The sequence below is a fragment of the Schistocerca nitens genome, chromosome 6, assembly GCF_023898315.1.
Source record: "Schistocerca nitens isolate TAMUIC-IGC-003100 chromosome 6, iqSchNite1.1, whole genome shotgun sequence".
Lineage (NCBI taxonomy): Eukaryota > Metazoa > Arthropoda > Insecta > Orthoptera > Acrididae > Schistocerca > Schistocerca nitens.
In genome coordinates, this window is record NC_064619.1 from 598,881,602 (window position 1) to 598,893,883 (window position 12,282).

At 40.6% G+C, this 12,282-nt stretch overlaps 1 protein-coding gene across 4 annotated transcripts in view; it reads left to right on the forward strand.

The window, feature by feature from the left end:
• Positions 1-12,282, forward strand: part of LOC126263167 (monocarboxylate transporter 2-like) — a 257,848-nt gene that overhangs the window by 175,254 nt on the left and 70,312 nt on the right. Inside the window, exons 1-2 of one of the 4 annotated variants that reach the window (XM_049960214.1) lie at positions 1,776-1,871; positions 2,160-2,328. The exons of 1 other annotated variant lie outside the window; for it this stretch is intronic. The gene's annotated coding sequence lies outside the window, so the exon portion shown is untranslated. Of the gene's footprint in view, positions 1-1,775; positions 1,872-1,900; positions 1,961-2,159; positions 2,329-12,282 lie in introns of those variants that run through there. 2 more of the 4 variants (XM_049960212.1, XM_049960213.1) reach the window with 2 other exon arrangements.

Sequence of the window (12,282 nt, forward strand, 5' to 3'; positions counted from 1 at the left end):
TATTTTATCGTGTTGATCATTTCTCCCTATGTAGGTGGGCGCAAACAGAATGTTTTCGGAATCAGAGGAGAAAACTGGTGATTGAAGTTTCATGATAAGATCCCGTCGCAACGAAAAAACGCCTCTGTTTTAACGATTGCCACTCCAATTCACGTATGACGTCTGTGGCACTATCTCCCCTATTTAGCGACAATACAAAAACGAGCTATCCTCCTTTGTACTTTTTCGATGCCATCCGTCAGTCCCACCTGATGCGGATCCCACACCGCACAGCAATACTCCAGAATAGGGCGGACAAGCGTGGTATAAGCAGTCTCTTTAGAAGACCTGTTGCACCTTCTAAAAAAAGTGTTCTGCCTATGAATCGCAGTCTTTGGTTTGCTCTACTCACAACATAATCTATGTGATCGTTCCAATTTAGGTTATTTGTAATTGTAATCCATAAGAATTAGTTGAATTTACAGCCTTCAGATTTGTGTATCACGTAATCGAAATTTGGCGGATTTCTTTTAGTACTCATGTCAATAACGTCACACTTTTCCTTATTCAGCGTCAATTGCCACTTTTAGCACCACTGCAATATCTTATCTAAATCATTTTGCAATTCGTTCTGACCATCTGATGACTTTACATCACGGTAAATGACAGTATCATCTGCAGACAATCTAATACGGCTACTCAGATTGTCTCCTGCGTCGTTAATATAGATCAGGAACAATAGAGGGCCTATAACACTTCCTTGGGGAACGCTGGATATTACTTCTGTTTTACTCGATGACTTTCCGTCTATTACTACGAACTGTGACCTTTCTGAGGCGATACTCCGAAGGCCCGCAGTTTGGTTAGAAGACGCTTGTGAGGAGCGGTGTCGAAAGCCTTCTGGAAATCTAAAAATATGGAATCAATTTGACTTACCCTGTCAATAGCACTTATTACTTCATGAGTATAAAGATTTAGTTGTGTTTCCCAAGAACGATATTTTCTGAAGCCGTGCTGACTATGTGTCAATAAATCGTTTTCTTCGAGGTACTTCATAACGTTCGAATACAGTACAATGTTCCAAAACCGTACAGCAAATCGACGTTAGTGATACAGGCCCGTAATTCAGCGGATTACTCCCACTTCCCTTTTTGGGTATTGGTGTGACTTGAGCAGTTTTCCAGTCTTTAGGTACTGATCTTTCTGTGAGTGAGTGGTTGTATATAATTGCTAAATATGGAGCTATTTTATCAGTATACTCTGAGAGGAACCTGACTGGTATACAATCTGCACCGGATGCCTTGCCTTTATTAAGTGATTTAAGTTGCTTCGTTACTCCGAGGCCAGCTACTTCTATGTTTCTCATCTTGGCAGTTTTTCTTGACTGGAATTCAGGAATATTTACTTCGTCTTCTTTGGTGAAGGAGTTTCGGAAAACCGTGTTTAATAACTCTGCTTTAGTGGCACTAGAGTAAAATTACCTCATAAACACACAAGGAATTGCAAACGCCGGCGTGGCAAACCGGGAAGTACTAAATCAACTGCCTTAGCTGATGACGTGGCGGGTGGATGACTAATACCACCGCATTACGTAGATCACGTGACAATCACGTGGAATGCAGTTATGCGATAAATGTCTTTTCCGTATCCATGTGGCAACACGCAGTCCAACAAGGCCTCTCGTTCGCTGCGTCATCAGACATCGCGGTAAAAGTCCGTGGCGCGGGGAGGGGGTAATTAACAAGATGACGAGCTAATGTCAGATACGCGGCGATAGCGACCAGTCCCACTTCGAACAAGGCTCTGAGTGGCATTCCTGAAGTGTTTGAGAACAGTGGGACGCCACTCAACGTTATCGTTTGGACACAGTGGCCTCGACGAAAATTCTGCAGGTAAGAAAGAACTTCATTAGCCATCAGTTCGACTCCAAAGGTTGTAATGCTTTATGATAGGAGTTTGTGGGACTTGCTGAAACACTAAGGTAGGATCTTCTTAACCGTAGTCAAATGTATATAAGCGTCGTAAGAATTAGTAGTTACTGTGTAGCAATAATTCGTTATGGATGGTAACGACTACGGAATAGGCACTGAAAACACAATGGAAGCAGCGCAGTTCTCTTATATAGCACCAATGAGCTGCTGAATGTGCATTCTTGTAAATAGTGACTGGTTTTTCCACAGTGATTAGAGACTGCTTGTTCAGCCCTTTGTTGATCGTATACTGCTGCCGGATATTTTTTACACAGGTAGGGTTGGAACAGGCTACCGCAGCGTCAAGTATTGGCCGGCGGTTGTGACCGAGCGGTTCTAGGCGCTTCAGTCCGGAACCGCGCTGCTGCTACTGTCGCAGGTTTGAATCCCGCCTCGGGCATGGATTTGTGTGATGTCCTTAGGTTTAAGTAGTTCTAAGTCTAGGGGACTGATGACCTCAGATGTTGAGTCCCATAATGCACAGAGATATTTGAACCATTCTTTTTTTTTTTTTTTTTTTTACTATTACAACTCCGAAAAACTTCAGTGACTTTGGCTTGGAGCCAGATTAAGACATTTTTTTCAGAGTCTACTAAAATGTTGTAGGACAGTGTGTGCGAAATCATTTACCGTCATAGTATTTGAGAAAGATATATCTCAACTTCTATGTCGTCTTGTTCATTGTCAAGTCTTCGAAAAGGTAACTGAAGACAAGAAAGTTGTTTAGAATATTCATAAACCATTCAACATTCCCTTTTATCACCAGCTTGTAGCTAACGACCGAACGAGAAACAAATTAAGTAAAATGTGTTCATATTATATTACTTTTTTTACAGAAAACGTAAACGAGGGCAGTAGAAGAAGGACAAACTAAGACGTTACCTACCAAATTGCTCGCTGAAAAATGCTATATACGAAATCAAGCAATACATATTTTATCATATCAGTTGGCGTATGTTAATCGTCATATATCTTTAGTGGCGTGTCTGTTAATTTTAGATAATATTTACGTCACCAGTATCCACGCTGTTTCCAAACATCGCGTACACGCTATGTGTATAGATGAAATACGAACTGGATATATACTATTCGTATTTGTGTCTCTCTTGCGATTAATTCCCTCACTAAGTGTTGTTGTGAATAAACTTCCTATCACCGTTTCAGATAACGAAACTGAAAGAATAGTTTCAGGACTAGACGTTTGCACAGAAGGATGTAATGTCTATGTAAGCGACAAGGATCTTTGTGACACTAGTACTAATGAGTTCCGTCTGTATCCCAAATAATTTGTTCCACACATTTTTACTGTCGACGTTTGCCATCTTCAGATCCTCAGATGTCACGTAGCAATGATATGACGACGGAAAACGCTAACGACTAGCAATATGTGAAACAAGCAAAATAAGTTATTTGGAATCCAGAATGCAATCATTTTAAAACACGTTATGAAGTTGAGCATGAGAGGCAAATACTCAATCAGTATGCACCCATACCTACTTCAAGAAGAACTGCTTTAAATGTTACTGTGTACAAGACTGGCTCTAGCCTCTGGTTCATTGGAAGAAAATACTGAAATGTGTTTCACCCATCGAACGAAGATATTTCTTCTTTACAGAGCCCTCGTGAGCGATCCTTTCACAGTCGATTAAGGGAAGAGAGAGAGAGTGAGGGAAACAAAGACATTGATATTTCAAAGAATGATTGCTCCATTTGACACGACTTTGTTTACTGAAAAATCAGCATGTTGTAGTGTAAGACGCTGCAAATAAGACGCTGTGCCTCACCGTGACGTTTATTCTTAAAATACTGGAAAAGGCGTTTAAAGATACTTATTCGCCTCACAAGCATCTAGCGTAATTACCATGATAGAAATTCGATGTTACTAGTTTGTGAATATGTGCTCCGTAGGCAGAGATACGGGGGGAAGAGTTCAGTGAGGTGCATGGGGGTTAAGGGGGAGGGGGGAGGGGGGAGGGAGAGGAGGTGAAGTTCGCATGTATCCTCCACCGTTTGTTTGTAGAACTAAAATGTTCTCCTCTTTACTCACTCTTTCTGAATAGAAGCGACATGGTTCATACATTTCGATATTCATAATACTGTCCGGCAGACCAGTTACCAGTGTACATATACAAATAGTGTGATACTGGCAGCAGTGACATTCCCCACGACAGAAGGTACATATAACAGAAAGTACTAACCAAGCATTGCCACCAAATGTGCCATACAAAACAACAAAATGATAAGAAAAGTCGAACAAGATTGTTATTCTCAGAAAAAAATAGAATGTACGGCATCGCTACTTTAAAAATAATTCACGTTTACTTGCTTTCAGTCTTTATGAGTACTGGTGTACCTATCGGGAAATAAGAAATGAGAAATGGGAACAGCAGTTCTTCCACTGTGTATTACGGAGAATTACTCTTGTCAGTGAGTGATCAGTCTGCATTATCGGGAGCGATCTGCGTTGTTTGTCAGAGACTGCTGGCTATAATCTGCTCTTCACGTCCTCAATTATAGCCGTACACGCCGCTTCTCGTCACCAGACAGCGAGACTTGCACGTGATAACTTAGCGCCAGGGACGCTCCGCCACGAAACGTGGCGAAACGCTGACTCCGTCGCTCAGTACTCTGCGTGCGCTCACACTGTTCGGACAAACTACCTACGGTTGCTTATTTCTCAATGACGTCGATATGCCAACCCACTGTTGTTAGTCGGACAGATATATTTTATTTTGGATTCGCCACTACAGCACAGATTCAGCTGTATGGCCGTTAACAAGTGAGTTTATTTCGAACCGCGATCTTAAAATAACTACAATTTTAAAAGTAAATAAAAAAGGTAACAATAGTACAACAACTTTACGTTTACATGCAAACCTTGTCTTTAATATTTGTTTCAGTACAATATTGTCCGCCCCCGGTAGCTGAGTGGTCAGCGTGACAGACAGTCAATCCTTAGGGCCCGGGTTCGATTCCCGGCTGGGTCGGAGATTTTCTCCGCTCAGGGATTGGGTGTTGTGTTGTCCTAATCATCATCATTTCATCTCCATCGACGCGCAGGTCGCCGAAGTGGCGTCAAATCGAAAGACCTGCACCAGGCGAACGGCCTACCCGACGGGAGGCCCTAGCCACACGACATTATCATTGGTACAATATTGAGCTGTCTTAAGGCACTTACTGTATCGTATGACCAGCTACCGCAATCCAGCATAGATATAAGCAGCCTTATTCCTTTTAACCAGTCATGTACTGACGTTTTGACATAGCTTTCGTCTTACTCGTAGTGCTCGCCGGCAAGATGGAAGAATAAATGATAGCGATTATGTGTTGGATCAGAGTTATACGGTTATATGGAGGGTGATCAAATTGTTCTCAAACACAACACGCTATATAGTCTTGAGGGCAATGAGCCAAACGGGGACGGTCCTTGTCGTGTAGAGAAATGATCCTCTTACTGAGGATTTGACGCCAGAAAAACTGCCTGAATTGGCTGTGCCGCCCCAAGGCACAAAATCGAGAAGAAAAACACCCTCTCTATCCCATAACATAGTGCACATAATTTTCAGGCTGAAATCGTGTGCTGGAACTTCAGTTTTGTGGTGGGGGGTATTTAATTCTTCCATTCCAAGACCTTTGTTTTGATTCCGGAGTAACGCCAACAATTTACGTTCCTTCCACAGTGATAATTTCGCTATAGACTGTATGAGTTAATAAAATATAATTTACATATACGACCACATATTCGGGTTGTCCATAGCATGACGTAACAACTGACATAGGTCATGGGTTAACCTGATTACTATGTCAAAAATCGGTGACATTAATTGCTAAATAAGTTTACTCATTTTGAGAAGCAAGGGGCAACCTGTGATAATACGTTAGTGAACATAAACCTCATTGCTTAGATCACTATGTCGAGTTCGGAAAATGGTAACTCTGTTACCAAAACCGGTTATCGAGAATAAACGTTTTTATTAGCGACCTTGGCAAAGAAGTCTGTCTTCAGTAAAGTTAAATAAATTGTATCAAACAAACTTTCCCGGCAATTAAGATCACCGTAGGCTTGCCAAATAAGAGGACTGTCGTCTTGTGGGGGGGGGGGGGTGGAGTAATTTTCCGAACGCTGGGTTAATTATTTTGATATTTTGAAAGATAGCGACAATCAACAAAGACTGGCTGAACCGTTGCTTTGAATGCCACGGCTAATTCGCCGCGGAGGGACGCTAGACCATCACACCCTTCTCGGAATGCAGGCACTCGAGTAGCCCCAGCCTCTAAGCTATGACATCTGGCTTCGCTAACCAGAACAACTTGTAACTGCCACCCTGCTTAATTTGGCCACAGTGCGCTCGTTCTGCTGCAGGACGCATACTAAGGTGTGGCGTCCGCGTTGACAGAAGTGCAGAGGGAGGTCCTCGCCATGTCAGGAGATCGCAGTTCCTGGTTGGAGCACGTCGTTATCGTTATTAGCAAGGCTCCTGCCAGCATTTTCTTATCTGTGTGCGCGCTTCCTGTACTTGGTAGCAGTCATGGACGACCAGCTCGTGTTAGTGCAGCTTTGATGAGTAATGCAGCCACGAGTATTTCCGCTGTGACTTCATAATGATGCAACCGCACCCCTCCCTATAAGTGTGACAAAGCTAAGCCTACTTTCGTTTCAGGTACTTATTGCTGCTCGTGCTTCGGTTTCATTCGTCTCAGTTGTCTTGGCTACTAATCATTTTAACGTATCTCTCGGTGCACTCTCTCTGAACAAGGCTTGCGAGTTATTCAGATACTCGTTTATTCATCAGTTACTTGTTTTGTTACCGGCAGGAAGACATTTTCATGCCAGATTTGTTATAGCTATGGGTGGATAACCGTTTTTCTATTGTAACACTTCGCATTTCAGTGTGTTTTCGAGCAAAACATTTAAATTTTTACCAGATGTGTCTTATCTTCTAGCCTGTATAATTTCCAAGTTGTCTCCTATCAATGTTCTTTTTAGCTATTAGAAAACCCATGCTAGAAGAAACGGTCTCCCTTGCGGGCCAGAGTCAAAACAACAGTAAACTAGCAGGTGAGATAAAATATTTCAGCTGACTGGGAATCAGGGGACAGACACCGTCAGTAATAAATCACCCTTATTGCCATGTTCAGCTAGCAAAATCATCGGCTTCTACGAGGTCATCAGTAATGACTGACGGTCACCCACTTCGTTTCTCATCGCATGTATTTGTGCGGTCACTTTTAAATGGTTTACACCATTTTCTAAACATCGTGATGCTCACAGCTTCCTCCCAGTACCCTTCACTAATCTGCTGATGAATTTCAGCAACTTTCGATTTGCTTGCATTTAAAAAAAAACTATTAACAGTGTGTATTTCCCAATTGGCGGAATTTTCAGTCACCTGATCCATTTGAACCGTGTACAGAAAAATATTCATGCAAGCAAAAGGTACTGCAGTGGTGTTTCTTTAAAACGCTATCCCGGAACCGGAACAAACAGTTTCAGCGTAGAAACAACAAAAGTTCAGTTTTTGATATTTTCGCTTAATTATTGGCCGAATTTAAAAATCTGAAATGCGGTCACAATCTATTAATTATGAGGTATAATCTTACATTTAAACTGTAACACAATGAGACAAGTAATACAATTAGAAATATGTGTTTTTCTTGAGATAGCGTAACTGAGAGCACGTAAATACACGGACTTCATTCATCCAGTATTTGAGAATGACTGCACTTAGCTACTTCCAACATCCTCACCTTGAAACGTTTAGAAAACTTCTTCTCCCTGACGTCATGAAAGAAAAAATGTTTACGCTCACTACATTTTCGCTGTTCAAGCAGATTAACTTCAGCATCAGGCATGACGTTTAATTTAATTTATTACTTCTTTACTACTAACTCTATTCGCAGTTTGCAGACAGTATCCACATGTTGTTGTTGTTGTGGTCTTCAGTCTTGAGACTGGTTTGATGCAGCTCTCCATGCTACTCTATCATGTGCAAACTCCATATCCCAGCACCCACTGCAACCTACATCCTTCTGAATCTCTTTAGTGTATTCATCTCTTGGTCTCCCTCTACGATTTTTACCCTCCACGCTGCCTTCCGGTACTAAACTGGTGATCCCTTGATGCCTCAGAAGATGTCCTACCAACCGATCCCTTCTTATAGTCAAGTTGTGCCACAAACTTCTCTTCTCCCCAATCCCATTTAATACCTCCTCATTAGGTATGTGATCTACCCATCTAATCTTCAGCATTCTTCTGTAGCACCACATTTCGAAAGCTTCTATTCTCTTCTTCTCTAAACAATTTATCGTCCATATTTCACATACATACTTGCCCACGCTTCATACAAATACTTTTAGGAGAGGCTTCCTGACACTTAAATCTATACTCGATATTAAGGGGCTCCGGAACGCCCTATACTTGCAATGTTAAAATAACGCTTATAAATTACATCTTTCCTCACAAAGTATTTGAGGTAGGAAGTTGAACTTTTTACAGATTATTTATTGGAATATGGGCTACAACTTAACACAGGGATTTTACAAAATTTTAGTTCAGTTATTAAAGATGATTTTTTTTTCAATTGTAATGAAAATTCACAACATTTTTTTGCAATTTTTTATTTATATATTCAAAAATATACAGTTTTTTGGAAAAAGGCTGTGTTAAATTATGCAGAAGGTACTGTGTAACATTTACTGAAAGTTTGAAACAAATATGTTTGGAAGATCCTTAGAAAACATGTAATTAGCATGAGAAAATAAAAGTTTTGGGAATCGAGCGACAAAGATTGGATTAACTTTTTAGTGCATTCCAGGTCCATAGGATGGATTATCTTCATCCTCTGCAAACTCCTCCTCCAGCTTCCTCTTGTTCCTCCTCCTGTTTCCTCTTGCTTGTATTTCTAGACTCTTTACAGCCCTGTCTGCAGCCCGAAGGCGTTCCTTGTCTAAAGCAAGCATCGCTCGTACCATGTTAGAACCTATCTTCATTCCCATATTTCTAAATACCTTGCACCTTACAATGTTGCCATCATTGAAAGTCGCAACAGCATCATACACACCAAAGTGAAGTGTTTCTATTCCAACAAATACAGTCTTGGGGATTCTCGACCATATAACACTATTTACACTTTCATTGGGGTTTGGAGTTTTTCTGTGAATACACTTTTTCAACAGTTCAGGTGCTGCTAAGTCTCTGAAAATAGGTTTTATCACCTCCATTATTGCATGAGGCAGACTATGCTTATGAGTGTACACTTCACCAGTTAGCAATCAAAATGGTTCAAATGGCTCTGAGCACTATGGGACTCAACTGCTGTGGTTATCAGTCCCCTAGAACTTAGAACTACTTAAACCTAAGGACATCACACACACCCATGCCCGAGGCAGGATTCGAACCTGCGACCGTAGCAGTCGCACGGCTCCGGACTGCGCGCCTAGAACCGCGAGACCACCGCGGCCGGCAGTTAGCAATCCTTTGTTATATTTACACCAACTGACTTCCTCTTTGGGACACAAGCTATGTTGGGGATTTTTATCGTCTTTATTGTTTACAGTAATAACACATACCTTTGGCTTTCCAACATTTCTCCTTCCCTTAAAAGCCTTCAGAGGATCTCTAATAACTTTACTTTTACTCATTATTATACTTCAACAAAACAGAGACTCAAGAAACACAATTAATTACGAATATTTTCGAGATAACGACAGAGTAAATAAACATGAAACAATCGACAATCACACCAGCGATATATATTGAACCATCACAGGTTAGCCACAACACATACTTTATCTCACATCACTAAAATGTACCTGATGAACATGGACGTTAATAATAACACCATTTGACAGCAGTTTAACAGCGCCACAGTGGGTCACGCCCATGTAGAACACATTTCAAAAAAAATTTAAAAATAGTTGTAGTCTTCGGAATTGAATAAATTATATATCTATTAAAAGGTAATAGTCTGCAGATTCTGAAAACGCAAAAAAGTAAAAATTGAACTTTTCATGATTTTGAGCCTTTCCGGAGCCCCTTAACAGATTTCTTTTCTTCATAAACGCTTTCCTTGCCATTGCCAGTCTACATTTTATATCCTCTCTACTTCGACCATCATCAGTTATTTTGCTCCTCAAATAGCAAAACGCATTTACTACTTTAAGCGTCTCATTTCCTGATCTAATGCTCTCAGGATTACCCGACTTAATTCGACTACATTCCAATATCCTCGTTTTGTTTTTGTTTATGTTCATCTTATGTCCTCCTTTCAAGACACTGTCCATTCCGTTCAACTGCTCTTCCAAGTCCTTTGCTGTCTCTGAAAGAATTACAATGTCATCGGCGACCCTCAAAGTTTTTATTTCTTCTCCATGGATTTTAATACCTACTCCGAATTTTTCTTTTGTTTCCTTTACTGATTGCTCAATATACAGGTTGAATAACATCGGGGAGAGGCTACAACCCTGTGTCACTCCCTTCACAACCACTGCTTTCCTTCCATGTCCCTCTACTATTATAACTGCCATCTAGTGTCTGTACAAATTGTAAATAGCCTTTCCCTCCCGGTATTTTACCTCTGCCACCTTCAAAATTTGAAAGAGAGTATTCCAGTCAACACTGTAAAAATCTTTCTCTAAGTCTACAAATGCTAGAAACGTAGGTTACGTTTTCTTAATCTGTCTTCTAAGATAAGTCATGGGGTCAGTATTGCCTCACGTGTTCGAATATTTCCGCGGAATCCAAACTGATCTTCCCCGAGGTCGGCTTCTACCAGTTTTTCCATTCGTCTGTAAGGAATTCGCGTTAGTATTTTTCAGCCGTGACTTATTAAACTGATAGTTCGGTAATTTTCAAGTCTGTCTAATTTTCACACCTGCTTTCTTTGGGATTGGAATTATTATATTCTTCTCAAAGTCTGAGGGTATTTCACCTGTCTCATACATCTTGCCCACTAGATGGTAGAGTGTTGTCAGGACTGGCTCTCCCAAGGCTGTCAGTAGTTATAACGGAATGTTGTCTACTCCCGGGGCCTTGTTTCGACTTAGGTTTTTCGCTGCTCTGTCAAACTCTTCACGCAGTATCATATCTCCCATTTCATCTTCATCTACATCCTCTTCCATTTCCATAATATTGTCCTTAAGTACATCGCCTTTGTATAGTCCCTCTATATACTCCTTCCACCTTTCTGCTTTCCCTTGTTTGCTTATAACTGGGTTTCCATCTGAACTCTTGATATTCATACAAGTGGTTCTCTTTTCAACAAAGATCTCTTTAATTTTCCTACACCACTCAATGTACTTGAAAAATTATGTCACTGTACGACACATAGCTCAGGAGATATGACGTCATTCAGATGCGTCACAGACTTGCTTTTGCTTAAAACAGAGCGCCAATTACCCCAATTTACATTCAGCTGGCGTTTCATAATGAGAGCACTTAGCGAAATTCAACGAGCTTTAAGCATAATTTCAAACCTTTGCTAACCTCTTTCTCGCTTAAGTGCTTAAAAGCTAATATTTAGCACGTTAACCCATTTGTAAAGTAGTCAGATGTTTGAAGCTTAGAGTTCTACTCTTTAAAGAATATGCAGTTTACTAGTAGTATATAAAACACTAACATAATACCACGCGTTAGATAGTTGCAGTTTAATACACATCAGCATAAGGTAGTTGGATCGCTTCCTCACCTTTCAGCGCAGATTACATTTACAACTAGTTAAAAATTGTAATAACAGGTGTAATACTACATGCATCCAGTACGTAGGCAGTAGATCAAAGACAACGGCAGCAGTGAAATAAATAATAGCTTAACTTGTCAACCAAGAAATTTGGGTTCCAGTCGAAACGGTCTTCTTCTCATAAATTGTAGCGGAATGCTCGAACATTAAAATTAGAAATATGACAGCAGTGCGTCCTGAACGTCAGTGACGTAACACACTGTTTATGAGCATAACAATACACAGGACTATGTAAGCTGAAATACCCTTACATTCACCGTAATATGACATTCGGAACGTTTTGAGTAGTTACCAGATCTATATTAATTTTCTCTACATTCTTCTTCCAACACTAATGACAGATTTTCCATGAACTTGTTCTTCATCATCATTCTTCCCATCAGTTGCCATGTCTGTAAGTGAATAAGTTACAAGGAAACACTTTTATTTCTGCACAGTAATTGCCCTTTGTTTTACTTTATTTAAGATGTCAATCAAGGTCTTTCTCGGTCGTGTTTTTCCTTGTAACGCTCTTTCTAGAATACTACGGCGTCTCACATGATATACGAACTCATGTTTTTATTCCTGAATGTTCTTCCTTCGTCGCTTCCTTGAAA